The sequence below is a fragment of the Microcebus murinus genome, chromosome 5 (genome assembly GCF_040939455.1).
Source record: "Microcebus murinus isolate Inina chromosome 5, M.murinus_Inina_mat1.0, whole genome shotgun sequence".
Classification (NCBI taxonomy): domain Eukaryota; kingdom Metazoa; phylum Chordata; class Mammalia; order Primates; family Cheirogaleidae; genus Microcebus; species Microcebus murinus.
Window position 1 is genome coordinate 98,208,324 of NC_134108.1, and position 23,288 is coordinate 98,231,611.

The window sequence follows — 23,288 nt, forward strand, 5'->3', positions numbered from 1 at the left end:
TTTTTTTTATTTCAGCATATTATGGGGGTATAAATTTTAAGATTGGGTAAAATGCCCTTGCCTCCCCTCCCCCCACAAGTCTGAGCTTCAAGCGTGACCATCCCCCAGATGGTGCACATCTCATTATGTATGTATATACCCGTCCCCTCCTCCCCCCTCCCACCTGCCCAATACCCAATAAATGTAATTCCTATGTGTCCACCTAGGTGCTGATCAGTTAAAACCAATTTGCTGGTGAGTACATGTGGTGCTTGTTTTTCCATTCTTGGATTATATCACTTAGTAGTATGGGTTCCAGCTCTATCCAGGAAAATACAAGATGTGCTATATCACCATTGTTTTTTAGAGCTGAATAGTACTCCAAGGTATACATATACCACATTTTATTAATCCACTCATGTATTGATGGGCACTTGGGTTGTTTCCACAGCTTTGCAATTGTGAATTGTGCTGCTATAAACATTCAAGTGCTACCCTTTACAATAGCAACAAAGAAACAAAGAAAATAGAGTACCTAGGAATATACTTAACTAAGGAGGTAAAAGACACATACATTTTTAAAGTAAGTTGTCTTTGGAAAATTTTTAGGTCCATTCATTGAGGCTTTGCACATTCTCTTTCAATCTACACTAAAGGGCACACAGAATAGAGGATGCTGAGCTGTCAGTCAATGCAGGAATGAGCTCCCATAAGGTGCAGGACACTGTGGACGGTACCATACCTGAAGGGAAGGAACTCTGAAGACACAAGGTTTCATTTCACACGGGACAAGTGAGCAAATCTGAGATAGAGCCAAAGATGGTCCTGTCACATCATCGAAGATTGAAGATAATTATGATTGCCCCAAAGATTCTTTTCCTAATAACTTTTTTTTTCTAGATTAGTTGCAAGTAAAGGGTTAGAAAAGAATGTTTCTATATACGTGTAATTTGAACCAATAGCTGTTAAAAAAAAGAATGTTTTTATTCTATGAGTCAAAATGAGTCTATTTTTTAGAACAATATTTTAGTGACTGCTTTTTCCTTTTTAAAAAAAAACTACCAAGAAAATAAGCATCTGCATTGCATGCTATAGAGAATTAAATATTGGTATTTTGCCATTTTTGTTTCTTTTTTGTATCAAAAACAGAATAAAGTGAAAAAAACATCTTTATTTCTGCTTAGTCCTATTCTGTGCCTTCCTTCTCTTGGACTGCGTTGTGTAGTTTTTTCATTATCTGGCATTGTGTATGTGTTTTTCTGCAACTGGCTTTTTTATACTTCTTTCCCTTTGGCTTTTCCCCCCACTTTTTAATTAATTATTATTATCTATCCCTGCTGATACATATAGACTTAGTTCACTATCCCTGTAATAATATCAAACATTTTCTATCAGTTTTCCTACTGATGTAGGAAACAAATATTAGAACACACACATATTAGAATTTTGAGCTATCCTGGTTACTGCCAAATTGCTCTCCAAAGTGATTTACCAAATTATACTCACCTGGAAGTGTGTGGGAGTTTCTAATTTCCCCCAAAACACGAAGCAGTGTTTGAGAATTCCTAGTTTCTTAAAACACTTGGTTTTATCTATGTGTGTTTCCTTCCTTCCCTCCTCCTCTCCCTCCCTCCCCTTCCCCCTCCCTCCTTTTCTCCTCCTTTTCTCTCTTTCTTTCCTTCTTTCTCTTTCTCTCTTTCTCTCTCTCTCTTTCTTTCTTTCTTTCTTTCTTTCTTTCTTTCTTTCTTTCTTTCTTTCTTTCTTTCTTTCTTTCTTTCTTTCTTTCTTTCTTTCTTCTTTCTTTCTTTTCCTAACATCTTCATTTTCAAACATATGATAGAGGTCAGTTGCCTCACTTAAGGTGAACCAGAACAGTCCCACTGGCTGGGCACTGTGGCTCTCCCTTGTAATCCTAGCACTGTGGGAGGCCGAGGGGGGAGGATCGCTTGAGGTCAAGAGTTTGAGACAGCAAGAGCAAGACCCTGTCTCTACTAAAAATAGAAAAATTAGCCGGCATGGTGGTGCACACCTGTAGTCCTAGCTACTTGGGAGGCTGAGGTAGGAGGATCCCTTGAGCTCAGGAGTTTGAGGTTGCTGTGAGCTAGGCTGTCTAGTCCTGGTGATGGAGCGAGACTCTGTCTCAACAAACAAACAAACAAACAAACAAACTCACAAAAGAATAATCCCACTTATCTTTCACATATATATTCCCTCTTTAACAGGTTTCATATTATGGTTTACACACTTCCTTTTAATCTCTCAATGAAATAATAAAAGTCAAAGAGCTCTTTAGTAGTTTCCTTTTAGCACTCCATCCTCAATGACAAATGTGATGTTAGTGTTAATAGTTGGCAGAGAAAAACTGCCAAGGAAAGGAGTCTAGTCTCACCTCTAATGCAGGCTAAGCCAAAGCTGGCGTGACTGATTGGTTCTAGCTTCACAAGGCCACTTTTAGCTCTTGCAGAAGGAGCTACACGTCTGTGGTAAGTGATCTTTGAGTACCTACCAGATCACATGTGTTCTGTTACCCGCCATGATCATTTCTACCTCTCACCATTGCTCTAAGATCAGGACTCACTCTTCTCAGTAAAACATCCGTAACTCCCACACTGAGCTGTTAGGTGTGCCGTTTTCCCCCTTTAAATTATGAAATTAATGGCATATTTATTTCAAAAGTAAAAACAACACATAAGTAAAAAACAAAACAGTCTTTATGTTTACCTGCTTATGTGGCACTAAGAGCTTTAGTGAATAAAATTGAACTGATTGATCAGACCATTTCTTAAAGACAAATAATTTTTTTTGTCTTTCATATTAAAATATATATTGTAATTCACACAAATTATGACAGTTAAAGAGAAACCAAACCACACAAACATACTGATATTTTCGAGTCTTCCTGGCAAAATGTCATTGCCCTCTTTGACGAAGGGTTTGCTATAACTGATTGACAGACAGTAGGACATTTCTAAATAGTTGCTCATGGGGCTAGAATTCCTGAAAATGAATGGAACTTTTGAACAGGTGAAATGAATGCCCTTTGCTTACCAAGCTTATCAAGGAGGTCTTCTCTCCTCCAAGGTATTGCTCCCAACGGTCCCAAATGAGCTCACTTTCACTGTATTTAGTAAACCCGAGTCCAGCTATTGCTTTATATATTCCTGCTTTGAGTTTTGCCTATACTTGTGCCCTAACTGAATCTGTACCCTCATTGCTCGGCTGATGTTGATTTGTCCTTTACTTTCATAATCAACACGCTTAGTTTATTCCTGCTTTTGTTTTACATGCTCAGGGAACATATAAAACCAGGCAAAACATTTAAGAAAACTGTTTTGCCTCTACAAATTTCTGATACGACTTGCTGTAAGCACAGTTTATCACCTGCCCTCTGTTAAAAGATCGTTTTCAGAGAGGTGAAATCCTGACTCTCATACAAATCTAAAATGAACATGAGACAGAGATTCTACTTAACTCATTCATTAATAAGGGGAGTGGTAAAATGGTAAAATTCATTGAAAGGGAAATCTCAACCGCAGATGTATTTAGATATAGACAATAGGGGATGCTGAATTGAATTTGCTAATAGATACAAAACTGGCTAATATCCTAACATGCACTAAAATATAATGATATAATGTTTGGAATTATCATTTCTACAGTGTGGAAATCAATTTTATCTCTACTGGACAAAATTAATTTGCATCTCTATGGACAAGAATCATTTGCATTACTATTAGTTTCTATATCCTTTAGAATCATAAAATGGCCAAAGATAATCAAAGGTATAAACCCCTATAGATTCAGCTCCCCAGTTGAGTGCTGTTTGCTAGACAATACTCAACATTCTGTTGGCAGGATACCTTTTCCCCATTTTCAAGTCTTTTCATTATTTTTTCCTGACACTTTCATTTCCAAAGGAAGTAACATCCATTAATTAGGAACCAAATTGAGACTTCATGAAGATTCAAATGGTTGGTTTAATAAATATAATTGCTTCATTATAGATATGTGCAAATGTGAAATTCCAGTTAGATATTTAGAAGCACACATATTTTGATTATCTGTATAGATGTTAGAGTGTGGGTCTCTGTTGCTATAGCTTATACTGCAACCAGGCAGCCTAAACTGGGGCTTCTCGGCCACATACGGCCCTTACAAACGCCCTGAGTGACCTTCTGATTCAGGGGAACCATGAAAAATAATTGAAACACACGCTCAGAGATTCTAGTTGTAACACTGTTGTGGAAGTGTTCCAAACCATGAAATATAACATGATTGTTTGACATTGCTTTGACAACGTTTCAAAGTCCTAGCAAAATGCAGAAGCTAATTTCTGACTTGTAACAGTAGCATTGTGGCATGACCCTACACCCCTGTTTGCCTTTTGACTTCTAGAAGACACAAGTTTGATTGATCAGGGAGCAAAAGTGGGAAAGGTGCGGGGAGTCAGGCTGCGATGCTTCTGGATGGGATGCTGACTTGTGAAGGTCAGCTGACCTCCACGCCCACGACCTCCCTGTTTTCTAACCTTTGTTCCATCCTGTGCTTTGTCCACCTCTCCTGTCTTTACCCCTCCTCCCAGATGTGTCCTTCCTCTTCTCCTCTTTCCTTTCCACTGCCCCATTGGACATGCCCTTCTTTTCCCCTTCTCCTCACCTCCAACAACTCCCCATTTCCCTTCACCCTTACAAACTTTCGCTCTCTTCCCTGTGGCCATGCCTAAGGCTTCCTTTATCTGGATAGAGGCCATTGCCTACTTATGATATAGTGTCCATGAGAACAGGGATGCAAAGCACGTGTCAGACTGTGGCATGTTAATCCACATTCAACAACAGCCCTGCAGTGTTGCCCACCAAGTTGCTCCACTTCGTCTGCAAAACCATGACAACAATCTCATGTTTTCCTCTGAGTCATATATTTTCCTTCCCCCAAACTGTAATTAATGAAGCTCCTCCTCCTAAACTCAATGTACACAAATCACACCCTGCTGGCTCCTGGCTCCTAGGGATATCCTTGCTGAGACAGACACAGATTGATGGCCCCACAGGAGGCAGGGGGACAAGTGGTCAGGCTTTCTCACTTCCTCTCCCTGGGTGTTAGGAGGGAGATAGATGTGGTTTGCTCAGAAGAATGCCAAAGGAGCCCGGGGATTGGGAAATGCATTCTGGAGGATGTGAGATTCCAAGATTGGGATTTGGGGGGAAGACATTCTTCACAGTGAGATTCCCGTGAGTGGAGAGAGGTGGGGAAGGAGGGATGAGCAGGGAGAGAAGCGAGCAGGTGGAGGTGGGCTTTGAGATATAGTAGGAGAGGCTAGCCAGTGCATGTTAAAGGGTTTGGCCTTATCCTTAAGCTACCGAACGATTTTAGGCATGGGAACTATATCATAAAGATTGGATTAGAGACAGGTAGGAGAATGGATTGGAGGTGAGCCAAGAGATGGCCATGGTGTGATTTTAGCTCAGTGATACACTTGTGCCCTGTGCTTACTCACACCCATAGCCCAGCATTTCCCCCCCTTGCACGAGCCACCCCTTGTACTGCTGTTCAAGGACTGTCACCCACTGAACAATATGGAGATAGTCCAGGCCCCTTGACAGCTCAGCTTGTTAAAAATCTATACACCCCAGAGTTCCCACCTTCTTTCTCTAACCAGGACTGGCTTCATGGGTATACAGACAGCGTGTACAGTTGCACAGAGCCCTGTGCTCAGAAGGGCCCTCACCCTTGGTTTGATGTTCTGTTGTCACCATCTCGAAATTCATAACTTTTAAACGAGTGGCCTTGCACTTTTGTTTTACACTGAGCCCCACAAACTATGGACAGGGTCCTGCTTCCAGCAATCCGTGGTTGGTGGCCTTCAGATCATTCGTTAAACCCTAGGGCAAAACGGCCCGAGGACTTCGGGAGTCCTTCCAGGATTGAGAACAGAAAGTCACCAGGCTTTCCAAAGACAGAGCCGAGAGGGTCTTTCCTGAGGCTGGAAATGGACTCCCCTGGGGCCGGTTCTGACCTGCCTCTCGCCAGCTGCTCTGCACCGCGACATCTGGACTGTGGCCAGGATGCGCTTGAGCTCTGTGGAAGAGGACGAGGGCATTCTTGACTTCTGCAGAGTTAAACACTTGGAGAAGCTTCAGGAAGAAAGCACCACTTGGTGGAAGGTAAAGCTCTCGGGCCCCTTGGCTCCCAGCCTGTGGTCCTGCTCCTTCTCTCGGTCATGGCTCCCAGCGTGTTTATCCTCTTCTTTCCAGTGGCCAGAGGACAAGGTTAAATTTCTTATTTCCTCTGGGGAGACTGGAGAGAGGCATCAGGCACCGAATACAGGAAATCATGTGGAGAGGATCTCTCATTTATTACAGGCCCCATATTACTTCCCGCCCCGCCCCCACCTCCAGTCGCGCAGCACCGCTGGCTTTTCCTGCAGCAGGGACAGAAGGCAGCTCACCTCTGCTCCCTACGGAAGCCTGCAGGAGCACCCAGCATCTGGAGCCTGGGCTCCTGGAACCCCACCCTCCTCTGGCTGTGTGATTGAATGGGACGCCCTGAAGTTTCACCTCATCTGAGAGATTTGGAGGAAGATCTTCAGGAAGGGGTTGAATTTCAGGAGCCTGCAAACCACAGCAGAGCAAGGTAGGTACCTGCATTATTTTGCTTTGTCTTGTTAAACACGAATCAAGCTGTTCTGAAGTGGATGTGTCTGTCCGTGTGGCATTTCTAGTCAGCTGCATGTTCTCAACCTGGGTGTCTTGTAAAGATTTACACATTTGCAGACTGGGAGGAGAAGTAGTGAGAGAAAACATGAAATCTGGGTTTTCTGAATCTGGATATCTTTGGATAAAAAGTGCTACCCAGCATAGTCATAGACCACGACACTGATTCTTATTTTCTTTGGAGTGTGAATCTCACTAGAAGTTGCATTTTTAAAAATGTTTTGGCTTTTGTATAAGGGGGAAAGTTTGCAAACTGCCATTTATTTTCAACAAGGTAGACTCCTATCATGATCTTTCTTTTTAAAATCTCTTTTCTGAGTTTTGCAATTGAAGATATACTAGAGTTGACAGAGGATTTTCTAACATAAGTAGAAACAGGTTATTTCTAACGTAGAGTACCTGAGCACTATAAGTAAAAGAACAAGCTCTTTGTTCTAGGATCTGGTGGATTTCCATGTTATTTCTAGGATTTTCTATGAAACAGTTGCCCTTCCTGAGGTTTCCTGAAATTCAGTACAAGTAGTGACAAGTATCAAGGGATGGCTGAGAAGGCTGACTTGATTTTTCTCTGCTATAATTGCCTCAGGGATGGTGCTCACTTCTTAGCTGGCTGCTCTCATTGGTCACTGTTAGGGTGCAAGGTGATGGGTCAACTGAGACCCAGAGAGGGGTCAAGGTGTATTCAAATAACACTACATATTTCTCTGGATTAATTTTTTGGCCTTTGATGCTTTTATTGTTTCATTTTGTCCTCAAAGCCAGCCTTTCCTCTAAGAGAAATCCATACTGACTTCATAGAATCTCAACCACTTTATACTTATTTATTGAACATTTGCTATTCTTCCCTTGCTTATTTAATTCAGGTGCTTGCAATTTCCTACCACTTCTGTATTTTACCTCAGTATAGCCTCCCTCCATTCTGTCCTCCATATCCTGCTGCAGGGTTCTTGGGAGAATGCAATTCTGATGTTGTCACTCTCAGTGCAATATTTCTGTGACACCCTGTTGTTTACAGCCTTGCTACCTAAAATGTAGTCTGGGCAACAGCTGTATTAGGCATTGCTTAGGAGTGATCGCTGGGGAACAAATTCTCCATCCCTTCCCCAGACTTACTGAATTCGCATTTTAACCAGGTCTCTGGGTAATTCATATGCACATTAAAGTTTGAGAAGCACTGACTTTAGACAAGACCTTCAAGGTCTGCTCCTTGTCGCCCTGCCAGCCTCACCCTCTCACCACTTGACCTCCTGGCTGTACTGAACACCTTGCGTCTCCTCCCGCTGTTTGAGTGCTTGAATGCCTGCCTATTTCCGTGTGTGCTGCTCTCCCAGCCTGGGCCACCGCTGTTCCTCTCCTCCCAGACTCCCCTCCACAGCCCGAATTGCAGTCCTTCTTCACTCCCTTCATCCAGCCCACCTCCTCCTCAGTGGCCCTCAGGTCTGCGATCTGTACAGCACTTGGGGAAATGTGTTTGCATTAGCCTTTAGCACGTGAAATGGTGGTTGCTATATATTTTTTTCATCCCAGGGAGTTGTGTGTCTTTTATTTCTGAACCCATTGCACTTGACACAATGCCTGGCACACAGCTTGTTCTCAGTCAATGTTGGTTGGACGAATGAAGAATGAACAAATGAATGCATATATTATCCGAAGAACCCAACTTCATTATCAGATTGAGATCTACAGTTTTTCCCCCAAGGAGATTGGCCAACCCTATGACATTTTCCCACAATCTCCTTTCTGAGGCTTTGCTGGATTCCTTTATTCAGCAAATATTTTTTGTACCTACTATGTGCCATGGCTTTTGGAATCTATGTCTCTATATCGCTGTGGATAGCCTCTTCCGTTAGGTGTTTGCTCCTCGTTCTCCACCACTCTGAGTCAAGGACTTACTGGGCACCCTGCACATCCCAGGCAGCGTGTCACATGTTGGGACATGATGGCAAACAGAGCAGATGTGAGTCCTGCCTCCATGCGGCTCTCATCTAGAGGAATCACTTTTTTGTCATCCCCTATCCTGCTTCTCTCTACAAAAGCATTAAGGAAAGCTGAAACAAGCCACATCCCTATTAAATGTTGACACTTCCAAGTAAAAGCATCGGGAGCTTGAAGGCAGTGCGGTTCAGTGGAAAGAAAGCTGAGCTGTGCTTTGGAGCCTCAATGTTAGTCCTGCACCTGCAACTCTCTCGCCATGTGACCTTAGGTGGATCCACAACCTTCCGCTGATTTTCTCAAGTGGTGAACAAGACAGAAACTACAGGGAAGAGACGTCCCATTGCTTCATAGAGAGCACAGAGAAGACCATATCCAGGGAGACTCTGCACTCACATTCTCTTGTGCTACATGATAATTTGAAGAGCAGTGCTCTGTAGTTCTCTGAGTCAAATTGGCAAAGAGGTCTTTGAAAAGCCATTTCATTGCTATGCCCATGTGCTCAGCCACCGACATTAATATTGCCCTTGGGTGCCTTCCCAAGAGCACAGTGTGGAGATGGCTCCCCAGGAAGGGAGTGCCCTGCAGCTCAGAGGAATCCACTAGGTTTGTTGGGTGTCGAGTTGGTCTGAAGTGGGTCAGCTGAGAAGGGAGGCATTGGTACCCTTAGGCAGTCTCTGCTTTGGGAAAGCAGCCAGGAGAAGGGAAGTAGCTCTACCAAGTGGTGCAGGAAAAAAAATCTAGAAGCTGGTAGATAGATAGCCAGTCCCTTACATTGACCCTTACTATGGCATAGTTGCAAGTACTTTCTTTCTGATTACATGTCGGGTTTTGCTTTTTCCACCTAAAGATTTTCATCTTAGCCAGATTTCACCTAGAATGAAAAGTTGGGGCAAGACACAGTTTCATTTGCCCCAGGCTTTGCACTCTCCTGGAGTGCGTGGACAACTAAGAGAAAGCAAATACTTTCTGCTTGTTCTCCAGACACAACCCCTGGGCTTAGGCTGATGCCAACTGCCTAGGTACTCTCAAGTGACCACTCTTTCTCCCTCTGAGCCTTTGCCTCTTGTTCCCCCACTACCCACAGCTGCCAAATGAGATGCCTCCCAGACCTCCAGAATTCCTTCTTGCTTCCTGTTGCTCACAGATCTCTCTGCCTCCTTGCTTACTGCATCCCCACCTTGTCTACAGCAGCCTTTCAGCTGCCAAATGTTTGTTAACCACTCAAATTCACATTAATCTCTATCCGTAAGCAGAAGTTGTCACACACCTGCACGGGAGGTTTCTAGTGGCCTGCCACAAATCTCAAACTGTATCTCAGATCAGCCTTGGCTATATCTGGCTCAACATTTCTTTTATAACCAGAGGCATGTGGTTCACTAGAAAGAGGCAGAGCTGGTTTGGAATCCTGCATCATGAACAAGTAAATTATATCTTCCTTGAACAAGTAATTGTATCTTGTCAAGTCTTAGCTTTGTTTCTGAAAATATGTTGCTAATATTTAGCACACAGGGTTGCAGAGAAGATTAATTAGCTAAAATGTTTAATATGTTGCTTCAAAAAAATATACCAGATCTTAAAAGAGGAGGCCGGCCACGATGGTGAAAATGAGAAAATTGGCATTCATGCAATAGTTGAAAGAATATCCAGAGGGCATTTGAAGTAAGAAGTAAGTCTTGCAGGATATGAAGGGTGCCTTCAAATATGTAAAGGCTTCTCTGTGTGGGAAAGGAGAAGGCCAACAGAGGATCAATGAGTGGAAAGTATAGGGTAACAGATTTCAGCTCAATGTGCGGAAGGATTTACCCACCATCTGAATTGTCTAAAAATGGGTGAGCTGCCTTGTGGAGTGGTGAACGCCCTGTCCTGGGCATTGTTCCAGCACCCTGGAAGACTGATCCAGTGGCCACGGTGCTCCCAAAGGGATGACCACGCTGGGTGGAGTCCGGGTGATGACCTCGAAGGTCCTTTCCCGCTCAAAGCTATCAAGAGTCTCATGATGTCAGTTCCCAAATCCCAGCCACCAAATGAAGCTCTGCAAAAATACCTTCATGCCGGGGTGACAATAGCTGACTTTCTACCAGCTAGCCCTACCTACCTGCCGCAATAAGTTTAAAATAGGGTCTTTGCAACAATAGGGTGGGTTAGACTTCCAGGAAAGAGCAAAAAAGACATGAGAACAATGAGGAGGGAAAAGTTCACTCCAAACCACTGTTCTTGGGTTACTCTTTAACTAGATTGTGGGTTCCTTCTCGTGCAGCAAAAACATTCCTATTCGACGGAAAATTGCCCCATTTTAATACATATGCACCCAAAGTAGAGTCAGGTAAACAACAGCAAGGCTCAGAGCTCTGTCCCTGATTCCTTTGCTATCTGGAAAATAGAAACATGACTACCTGGGCGTGATTTTCTCAGCCATTCAGAAGTCTAATTTGAAAAAGTGAAAAATAAATGATTCTACCATCTTCTAAGTTGCAAGGAGTACGAGTGGGATATTTGACTTTTGGGGAGAGAAGAGAGCTGGGTGAGGCCATCTGTCTGCTCTGAGTCAAGCTCACTGGCCGCTGCCTCCCACCCACTTTTCCTTTTCTGCTAAATAAACCACATTAACAGCAGCCTCTCTGCTGGCCAAGGATGTAAAGAATTTTAGAGAAGTGAGGATATACCTTAGGTAGGTCCTCCACACATATTCCATGCTCAAGGCTGCCCAGGGACTTTTCGTTAATACTTTATCCTTCGTGCACTCGGAAGAACTGGTTGGTCTTGCAGTTTGGGGCCCTCACATGTTTCTGAAGATGCTTAGGCAGCATCTCAGTATGCCTTCGCTTTCTTCAATTTTGCTTTGAGATCCTGGGGGAAGAAAGCAACAAACAGCCCTTTCAACAGAAATGGGTATCAGTAAATGCTACGTTTTGTCAAATTGAAACAAAGCCATGATATATTGTATTCTTGAGGTTTACCTAAGCTTGCTTTCTTAAAGACAACAATTTAAAAAAAAAAAATCCCTTTGAAATGTAATCAACAGGGCAGGGCAAAATCATAGACACCCTTGCAGACCAGTGTGTTTATTTTTAGATGCACGTTGGCCTACCCAGCATAGCAAAGCCACTGTCTAATGTCCGAAGCGTGGCCCTGGGAATTTCCTCTAGCAAGGCTGTGTTTCCGCCCATTGTTACAGCACAAAGGGCAGAAGGAGGCCTGAGTGGAGGCTCATGCTAACCCCACCTAGAGTAAGATCTGGAACCTGTCATCCCCTCAGTTGATGCAGTCCTGAGTGCCAGGGTCAAGGTGGAGGTTGCCCATCAGCTCTAGGCCGATGCAAATGAGCAGTCGTGCATGATTATTTCACCTAAAAATAGCCCAGAGACCAGTGATGGCACATCAAAGTAAAGGCTCAGCTTTCTAGTATTTGTAGTCGAGGATCTAACTCTCATCTGTGCTGCAAAGTGGATTCTGGTCTAGCCATGAAACAGGGATGCCATTAGAGCAGTGGTCCCCAACCTTTTTGGCACCAGGGACAGTTTTCATGGAAACAATTTTTTGCACAGACCAGGAATGGGGGCAGGGGGGGATAATTTTGGGATGACTCAAACCCATGACATTTATTGTGCACTTTGCTCCTATTATTATTACACTGTAATATATAGTGAGATAATTATACAACTCAACATAGGTTGGTGATTCCTGCATTAGAGGGGTTTTAAGAATATTTTAGTAAAAATAATGCTCACACACACACATAGCTCCAAGACACACACAGGAAAACAAGTATCAGATACCTAAAGCCCCCAGAACTTTGCTATTATCCTGGGCCAGTTGCTGATCCTTGATTTATGTATCTACAAAATAGATACAATAGATTTCACATTTTATTAGTTTGGGGATAAATAAGGTACAATATTAAAAATTGTACTTTTGCATCTTGGTCTTAATATGCTTTGAGCTCCTTACAAGAAACTCATGGACAAATATTTACTTTCAAGTCTCCAGGATTGTTTTGGTTTGTTTTGGTTTTATTGCTACTGCAGAAGAAGAAGCCAAATTCATTACTTAATTGGCACACTTTACTATCAGAGCTTTTCATGCCTTTGTCAAACTGTCCCCACTCCTGGGGAAGGTTACTGCATTATTAGTCATAGTTGCAATGCTCAGTGTTGTGCCTGGAAGTCTCCATGGAAGATGAAGATGTAGGACTCAGGTCTACATACAAGCATTCTGCACCCTGTATGGGGGCTGTGATTTGCATTCCAGAGACCCGTCCCTGTCCCCTGCACAATCAAAGGCCCAAGGAGCGAGGGGGACCTGCACGTACAGACGCAGGGACAGTCCCATCAGGGACAGGACTGTTAGGCTGTGCCAGCAGGTGGCTGTCCAGGCCCCCTCCAAGTCCCCAGATGGAGGAAAATGTGTTCTAGCCCTTTGGTGAGAATGCGAGAATGTTAGTAAAAATGCCTTTATGGATTGTTCTGTTTGCAAGTGTTTATTATCAGACACCCCTCAGGGATTCACAGGGCAGGTTGCAAATGTCCAAAGTGGGGCCTGGGAATTTCCTTCCACAAAGCCTGTGCTTCCTCTCTTTGTTACTCCTCAAAGAACAAGTTGAAGCATTACTAGAGATTCTTACTTAACCCTTTCTCCTGCTCCGTATCACAGAAAAAGCACACTGCCAGTCATCTAAGAAGCAAAACAATTTGTGGAGTCTTGTGTGTGTGCACCTGTAGGTATTCATGTACACGTGATCTGCATGTGTGTGGGATGTTGGAGAGGAAAAAGGTAAAATGCAAAACTTATAAAATATATTTTATTATAGCTTTTCATTAAGTGTCATAGCATGCACCCAATTATTGGTCAGACCAGATAAAACATCTACTTTCTTTATCATAATATGCATTCTTTTTTTTTTAACTGTATTTTTTTTCTTTTATTTCGGCATATTATGGGGGTACAGATTTTAAGGTTTCAATAAATGCCCTTTCTCCCCCTCCCCCCACAAGTCTGAGTTTCCAGCATGACCCTCCCCCAGATGGTGCACATCTCACTCATTATGTATGTATATACCCACCCCCCTCCCCCCTGCCCAATACCCTATCACTGTAGTACCTATGTGTCCACTTAGGTGCTGCTCAGCTAATACCAGCTTGCTGGTGAGTCTATGTGGAGCTTGTTTTTCCATTCTTGGGATACTTCACTTAGTAGTATGGGTTCCAGCTCTAACCAGGAAAATGTAAGATGTGCTATATCACCGTTGTTTCTTAGAGCTGAATAGTACTCCATGGTATACATATAGCACATTTTATTAATCCATTCTTGGATTGATGGGCACTTGGGCTGTTTCCACAGCCTTGCAATTATGAATTGTGCTGCTATAAACATTCTAGTGCAGGTGTCTTTTTTGATAATACGCATTCTTAATAAAAATGCTGATTCAATCCCAGTTCCCTGTCCCCAGGGCAGGACCCTCCTAGAAATACAGTTCCTTTTCCCTTTGGAGTCTATTTATTAACCTAAGCTAGGGCATAATAAGTTTTTTTTTGAAAGATTTTTCAATCAACCAAGAATTATTTATTGAACCTATTCTATGTGACCGAATTCTACTAAGCACAGAGGGAAACCAGAAGTTTTGCTTGCAGGAAAATTCAAGAGCATGTGATGTATTTATACATATCTACAGACACACACCCATGCATTGCAAATAAGAGCACAAAGAAGCCAGATCATGGTAAGATCTAAGGCCAGGAGAGATTAGAAGAGGGGCACAAGCCCTCACTTAGCCTGAGACTCTTCAATTGTCCCCTGAGACATTTTCATGGTGTCTCTCCTGTCCTGAAATCTCCAAGCACGAGCACAGCCAAGCACATGCACCGTGCACCATAACACGTGTGGACACGTGCACACACCTCGCTGTCAGCAAACAGCTTTGCCTTCTTGGGGGAAGTAACTCCTCTTGACCTTCCCACCACCAACTCCATGCCAACGTCAGCTTCAACACCTATCTCTTCATTCCTCTCTCCTGTCCCAAGGGAAGAGGGGTCCTTCCCTGCTCCCTGAGCTCAGTTCTCCCTCCTTCCCCTCTTACTGGATCTTTCCCGGGATCATTTAGTTATGCTGAGGTCCTTCTCATCTTCAAACAGCAGGATCAGCCACTCTTCCCACCCCATATTCCCCTTCAGCTACTCTTCCATCTCTTCCCCTCTCCACAAAATTCTTGAAAGACCTCTGGATGTTCATGTCTCTGTGTCATCACCTGCCATTCACTCTGTTCTGTCTCCTCCACCCCAGTGCACCTTAGCAAACGCTTTTCCCAAAATGAGCTATGACCTCTGTAACCTCAAATCCATCTTTGCCTCATCAGCAGCAGGATTTGACCCTGTTGACTGCCACGTCCTCTAGCCTTGTCACTGCCTTCTGGGACAGCACAGGCTCCTGGATTTCCTCCTTCTTCTCTGGCTGTGACTTCTTGATTTTCTTTGTAAGGGCCTTTCCCTCTGCCGTTCTCTCAACTTACCAGTGGCCACAACCCAGGCCACCTTCTCTTCTCCATCCACATCACCCTCTGCTGCGGTTCATGCATCTGCCTTGAGTTCTCTTTTCTCCCTTATCTGTCCAGTAAATTATCTTCCAAAGTCCATTTTCAATGTCGCCAGACTACTTCCGTTCTACACATCTCCCCATCCCTGTGCAGAACTGATCTCTCTTCTAGGTGAGAGAGGCACTTTCCCAAGCCTCCCTTATAGCACTTTTTATATTTCTATTCTCAGTACTTGTTCACATGCACTTCTTTCCTAGGACATAGGGATGCCATCCCATTCATCCTTTTATTTCTAGCACCCAGCACAGTACCTGGTACATATAATTTTCAATAAATGTTTCATAAAGAGTTAGGAATGCCAAAGTGTCATCTAACAAATGACTTATCCCTGGGATAAAATAACATCTTGCACTGTTTCAGGATGGATGTGTTAGTAAATTTTAATTTCAATACAATATTTTCAATTTTAAACTACTCACGTTTAGACTATTAATGTATTTTTACCTTTTTTTTTAAAATTAAAAACACAAGTCTTAACACTTACTGTTCAAATTTTCAGTTCCTCTTTAAAAGGAGAAGTGAATGAAATTTGGATTTCATTCTATATTTAGAGAGAATTTATATTTAGAAATCTCTGTATATATTTAGAAATTTCTTTCTGTATTTAGGAATTTTCTGCACCTAGCGGGAATTTCTGGATGTCATGAATGACACTGGATATTCATACACCTTCCATGGAGTCACCGTGGTGAGACAGGGAGAATTACTATTATTCAAGGTCACCACCCTATTATTCAAGGTCATTCACCCTGAATGCTGGTGTTACATACATTTTCTGCAGCTACACCTGTGAAACTTGTCTACTCTTCTTTCAAAGCCACAGAGATTGATTTACAGAGTTGCCTGAAGGAGAACCGTGGTGACCACAGAGCATGAGCCTGAACACTGAGCCCATACAGAATCTACCCATCCTCTGTGCCCCAGGAGTACGTAGGGCAGGAATGCATCTTAGAGGACAAGGCCAGAGGCTCACTGAGCTCTTCGTGGCGGATGACATGCTACCTCCTCTTTTGGGACTATAAGGATTTGAAAGTACATGCACTGCTATTGATTTTGAAAAATCTCATCCCTTTAAAATCTCTATTTTTGGATGTTTAAAATAACGGGTATATAACATGCTAGTACAAGAGAGCTATAAATGGCATGTAAAATACTGGAGAGATGCAAAGCATGGTTTGTCCAAGGGTAGTCTAGAGACCAGCAGTAGATGCACTGGCTGGAGTGCTGGTCAAAATGTAGATTCCCAGGCTCCAGCTGGACCTACTAATCTGAAACCTGTGTGTGCTGGAAGGTGGGGATGGGGGCAGGAAGGGGAGCAGTGCTGCAGAATCCACATTTTTCAACCAGCACCTTAGAGATACTTCCAAAGTTTGATGCACATTTACTCAGGCATGAAAAACAATATTTAGAAAACATCTACTAGCTTTGTTTAGAAAAGTGTTTATACTGGTGGCCCAGGGGCCCCTCTCTGGCTTCTGCTGGGCAGGCTAATGATTTTGCAGTCTAAGTGCATCTTTGTAACCCTTGTCTGGGCTGCATGTTTGGAAGCAAATCCTACATTGCTTTGTACCATCCTTTGCACTATCGCGTGTTTAACATTTCATTCTTTGTGTCTGGGCAGCTTATCTTGAAGCACACTATAGTATAGTGGCAAGAGCTGAATTTGGGATTCAGATTCTCCCTCGAGTTCCTCCATTTGTTTGACTTTCAACCTAGTTTTTAAAAGAGGCATTATTAAGTTGTTAACCTTCTGAACCTCCCTTTCCATTAGTTCAAAGAGTATTGTGAAGATTAAATGACATTGCCCAAAAAACTGTTTTTAAAAAACACTTAGTATAGACCCCTGTGATGGAGTTGGTTCTCAACAGAAGTAGCAATTAATAATAACGACAATATCATTGCCAATAGCAACAATAAATTTGCTGTAATAAGTAAATCATGTCTTACAGTTTCCCAAACTCATGGATGATTTCATTTTTGACAGCATTAAGATAGTATTCTGCACACAGTAAGTGCTCAGAAACATTTGTCCAGTGAATGAATATGCCATTCATGACCATGAGTGAATTTATTGGTAAAAAGGATAGGATTTTTAAAATATAAATACGTGACCAAACTGCTAACACAATCTGACAGATAACTTGAGATCAAGTCTGGCCTACTCTTGATAAAAGTAATGTTCTGCAAAAATCACCCATTTCCCACAGTTTGTAAATTCTCCTTACTTATAAATACTTTATCACACAATTCAGCCTGTATGTTTAAGTTTCATAGCTGATGTAAATTACTAAATCCACTAAATCCATGGCTTTTTTTCCCTTCTTTTTACTTAAGACCCATCTTTAGTCAATAATTTTAAAGGTGGCAATTTTCAGGAACATGTGGGTTTATTTATTATAATGGATTATCCTTGAAAAACAAGACCTCTAATTAATGAATTGGCTAATGCCTATATCTTATTTACTGATTTACCCTAGTTCCATTTTTAAAGTCAATAACTAAACCACAACTACAACATCTTCTATACACCTGCATGAGCGCACACACACACACACACAAACACACACACACACCTCTAATGGGAATGAATGGGGGACCTTAATTGTGAACCTGTAGAGTATTATATCAAAGAAAGAGAATGAGAGAGGAGAAAGAAATATTAGCAGCCTAGAGAAGAAATAAGCAGATTTATAGAGAGAGAAAGGGAAAGAAAGAGAGCACCAAAGATTATGTATAACAAAGTGCCCTGTGTGGAGGCTTCTAATGACAGAAGCATCTTAGGATGTTCTGGTCCTTTTTGTTGCTTAGCACTGAGGGCTCAGCACTCACCAGGCTCTGCTCTAAGCTCTTGATATGGATTCCCTCTTTTAATCTAAGAAAAATTGCACCACTATCTCCATTTTACTGATTGAGATTCTGAGCATCAGAGAGGTTAAGTAACTCGCCGAAACTTATATAGCTCGTTTAACCCAACAATCTGGCTCCATAGTTCATGCTCTTGATCTCTTATAGCATCTCCAATAATACGCCGCTTCAGGGATTCATTCATAACTACCAATGATAGGGCTCATGCTGCCTCTGCTACTCTACTCTGTGCAGGCAGGACGCTGTGGTAGGTGCCAGGCACACAGCTGTGGATAGCCAAGGTCCTGCCCTGGAGTGGGGGTGGGGTTGGGTGGGGTTTGGGGTAGCTAGAAGTAGGGATGCTACAGGACAGTGGAGGAGCCATAATGCAGTTCAGTAAGTGCTTTGACAGAGGGAAGAGGCGGGGGAGTTATACACAAAGCTAGAGGGAGTCAAAGGAGGCTTCTTGCAGGGAATGACCTTGAGCTGGGCTTGAAGGACAGTGGGAGCTACATACCTGACATGGAGGAAGGAAGCAGTTCCAGGCAGAGGCTTGGAGGACAAAGTGCTTGCAGGGCACTAAGGAGGCTCAGAAAGGTAAGATGAGAAGAAAGGTGTAATTAGCTTGAATGTGGACATCATTTCACAATGTATACTATACATATGGCAAAAAATTATGTCGTATACCATAAGCATACACAATTTTTATTAGTCAATTAGACCCCAATAAAGCTGGAGGAAGGTGGGTGAAGGAAGGAGTAGGAAGTTTGATGTGTAGGTAGAAGATCTAAGGATGAAATGTGTTAGCCGAGATAATTGTGTATATCTTTGTGGAGAGAGAAGAGATGGCCCTGGACAAACCCAGCAGCCCACCTGTCTGCCAGTGGTTGGCTAAATGTATGCAGAGTTTCTGACTCAACTGACCCAGGCCTGGGGACCAGATATCAGTAGCTTTTCAAAGTGATAACCACTATGGTATAAAAACAATCATGTTATATCTCAGTAGTGCACAACAAAATCACCTGGAGAGCTTGTTAAAACACTGGATACTGGATTTCAGTCCCCGAGTATTAGATTCTGGAGGTCTGGAGTGGACTCTCAAATTTGAATTTCTAACAAGTTCCCAGGCACTGCTAATGCCTCATGTTGGGGGCCCACACTTTAGAGCCCTGCTCTGTCTACTGAGTGTCTGAGTGTGAAGTCAGGAACTCGGCTAAAATTATCTGGGTGATTCTTGGTTCACACCAAAATTTGAAATTTCCTGGGAGGAAGAATTACTAAACCTCTAATTTTATTTGCTATAAATGCTCCCTTCCCTTTGAAATATTTCTAGAGTGTAAGAAAATCCAACCCAAATATTTCTGATATTCTGGCTTAGTCTGTAAGTAGTAAAAATATGGGGATTCATAGGTTCTTTGGATGTTTAAAAATCAGCTCTTTAAAATTTCTGTTGCAAAGCAGGAAGTCACTTGTTGTCCAGAGCAAACACTGGAGTCAAGAGTTTGCGCCTTTGGAGTGCCTTAGGACTGCTGCTTTCGAGCTGTTATTTCCTCCTTGATAGATAAGACAGGAAGAGGCTGGGAATCCAAAATTCCCTGGAACAAGGGAGGATTGGAAGATAGATAGGGAAGAAGAGGTCCTCTGTGTTTATTTCCCCCTTTGTTTACCAAAATCTGACTAAAAAGATAAAAGAAAACCTATCTTCTTTAATGTCATGGTCACAAACTAAATTTCTCACACCAAAGATTTAGAAGACAAAGATTGATGTGAAAAACAGCAGGTGGCTGAATTAATCTTTAAGACAAGAGAGTGATGAATCAGAGTTTGGCCCCCAGAAAATGAAATACAGTTGTCTCTCATAGAGGATTGGTTCTGAGTTCCCCCCTCCCTCTCATATATTAAAATCTGCACATACTCAAGTCTCAAAGAATTTGGACCCGCAGGACCCGCAGATACATAAAGCCTTTATATATGTGGGTTTTGCATCCCTAGAATACTGTATTTTTTCATGCCCATTTGATTGTGGATGTGGAACCCGCATATATGAAAAGTTGAGTGTATTTCTTTTTTAATTTCAAAATATTAAGGGAGTACAAATGGTTTAGGTTACATTGATTGCTTTTGTAATGTTTGAGTCCTAGCTATGGTGGTTGGTGCCCATCACCCAGATACTGTTTGTTGTACTTATTAGATAGGTTTTTGCCCTTCCCTACTTCCCTTCTGCCCCCCAATTGATTTCTACTGAGTTTCACTTCCCTCTGTTCACATATGTGCTCTTCAGTTAGTACCAATTTAATAGTGAGTATGTGTGGTGTTTGTTTTCCATTTCTGAGATACTTAGGAGAATAGTCTCCAGTTCCATCCAGATTGTTGCAAAATGTATTAATTCATCTTTTTTATGGCTGAGTAGTACTCCATTATATATATATATATATATATATATATATATATATATATATATATACCACATTTTATTAATCCACTCATGAATTGATGGGCACTTGGGTTGATTCTACATCTTTGCAATTGTGAATTGCACTGAAATGAACATTCCAGTGCAGGTGTCTTTTTGATAAAAAGTCTTCTTTTCCTTTGGGTTAATACCCAATAGTGGGACTGCTGGATTGAATGTTAGTTCTACTTTTAGTTCTTTGAGGAATCTCCATATTGTTTTCCATAGAGGTTGTACTAATTTGCAGTCCCACAAAAAATGTATAAGCATTCCTTTCTCTCTGCATTCATGCCAGCATCTATTGTTTTTGGACATTTTAATATAAGCCATTCTAACTAGGGTAAGGTGATATCTCATTGTGGTTTTAATTTGCATTTCATTGATGATTAGTGGCACTGAGCATTTTTTCATATGTTTCTTGACCATTCGTCTTTCTTATTGTGAGAAGCTTCTGTTCATGTCTTTTGCCCACTTCTTAATAGGATTGTTTGTTTGTTTTACTTGCTGATTTGCTTGAGTTCTTTGAAAATTCCGTATATTATCCCTTTATCAGATGTGTAGCTTACAAATATTTTATCCCATTCTATAGGTTGTCTATTTGCTGTTGATTGTTTCCTTAACTGTGCAGAAGCCTTTTAATTTAACCAGGTCCCATTTATTAATTTTTATTGTTTCCATGATTGCCGTTGGAGTCTTAGTCATAAATTCTTTGCCTATGCCTATATATACAAGAGTTTTTCCTACATTTTCCTCTAGAATTCGTATGGTTTCATGCCCTAGATCTAAGTGTTCGATTCATCTTGAATTAATTTTTGTGAGTGGTGAGAGGTAGGGGTCCTGTTTCATTCTTATGCATGTGGCTATCCAGTTTCCCCAGCACCATTTATTGAATAGGGCTTCCTTTCCCCAGTGTACATTGCTGTCTGCTTTGTCAAAGATAAGTTGGTTAAAGGTAGATGGCTTTATATCTGGGTTCTCTGTTCTCTGTTCTGTTCCATTGGTCTATGTCTCTATTTTTGTACCAATGCCATGGTGTTCTGGTTACTATAGACCTAAAAATCCTAAATATATATGTGCCCAACATAGGAACTTGCAGATACATAAAGCAAACTTTACTAGAGCCAAGCAAAGAAATAAATAGCACCATCGTGATTGGCCAGGGACCTCAACACCCCACTGTCAGAGCTCCACAAGTCATCAAAGCAGAAAATAAATGAAGAAACAATGGACTTAAATGAAATCAATTGGACCCAACAGACATTTATAGAACATTCTACATAAAAAATACAAAATACACTTTCTTCTTAGCAGCACATAAGACATTCTCCAAAATCTATTATATCTTTAGGCCACAAAACAGGTCTCAACAAATTCAAAAAATTGAAATCATACCATGTACCCCTTCAGATCACAGCAGAATAAAACTAGACATCAATCACAAGGAAACACTCAAGCCTACACAAGCACTATTCAAAATGTCTGGAAGTAGCTAGAAGTCCTCACTCACCCAAAGTGGATTCAATTCCATTTATCATCTCTATTACATATCGAAGAAATAGGCTAAATATGTGTTTGAAGATTTTTCAGTCTACACAATTTTTCACCTTTAGTTTAACAGTGAAATTAATTAGTGGAAGCTCCCCATTCTGTATACTCACAAACAAAATTCAGCCTTTACTAAAAGGTACTTTTGAATTTTAAAACAATGAGTTCAAAGGGAAGTTACAAAATATAAATGGAATTAACAGTGATTGTATAAAAAGGAAATAAACAGAAAACTACTTTCATTGGGCCAGAGAAACAATAAACTTTTATTAACTTAGTCTTTCCCCTCATTTAATTTTCAAACAGGGATTTTAGTTGAAGTCAAATACACTGCCCTCGTTGTCTACTTATTTGCCATGTACCTCCACAAGTCCTCACAATCCTCCCAAGCAAGTGCCCCCCCCACTTCCTGTGCCCCACCACACCTTTGAACCCACCTTGGTGGCAGCCCCAGCGTCATCCCTGCCTGCCCTCAATCCAGATACCCTAACACTGGCCACTCAACAGACTGTGTTAAGCGGGACTCCTGCCCCAGGAGGTAGAAGACAATCACTGATGAAAGGAAGGGCAAATGAGTCCCTGACACTTCTGTTTTGACATTATTAGAAAAAATTGAAAGAATGAAAAACTAAGTCCAGTTTTGGGGAGACGTAAGGGCTCCTTGTGAAGCATTTTGTGGTAGAACATGTGCGGTGGTCTCTAGACTAGTGGTTTTCAGAGTTTGGTTTGCACAAGGCTCACCTGGAGAGCTTGTTAATGATGAAGATTCCGTTCTGGGACACCACATGGAGACTCTACGGAGAAGCGTCCAGAAGTCCTGGTCAGTGGACACCCTGAGGGCTTATCAAGCACCTGACCCATGTGAGTCACTGCCACTTAATTTGAAGTGCTGATCCCCACCCACCAAGATGCTCCTTCATCTAGTGAGAAGAGGAGATGGATGGTGAGATTTTATTAACGGCTTAGAGACAACTCACTTTCCAGTGGCCTCTTCTACCAGAATCTATTTCCTTTGTGAAGGCAACCCCAAAACTTCTTGATCTCACTGGCTTCCTAGATGACTGGGAGAGCAAACAATCACAGAAGTAGACAAGTACCACCTGCCAGTCAACAGTGTTCATTGAGAGTTAGAGGAACAAGGGAGGTAGCTCTCATATTCAGCTCTGATTTGGGGCTCATGAGCTGGCACTTGGTGGAGTCCGAGGCTAGCAGAAGGGAAGGGAAAAAGACAACGATG

At 42.1% G+C, this 23,288-nt stretch overlaps 1 protein-coding gene across 1 annotated transcript in view; it reads left to right on the top strand.

Moving 5' to 3' along the window:
- The first annotated feature begins 6,366 nt into the window (after positions 1-6,366).
- Positions 6,367-23,288, top strand: part of ADGRF5 (adhesion G protein-coupled receptor F5) — a 98,910-nt gene continuing 81,988 nt past the window's right edge. The window contains exon 1 of the mRNA XM_012744828.2: positions 6,367-6,609. The gene's annotated coding sequence lies outside the window, so the exon portion shown is untranslated. The remainder of the gene's footprint in view (positions 6,610-23,288) is intronic.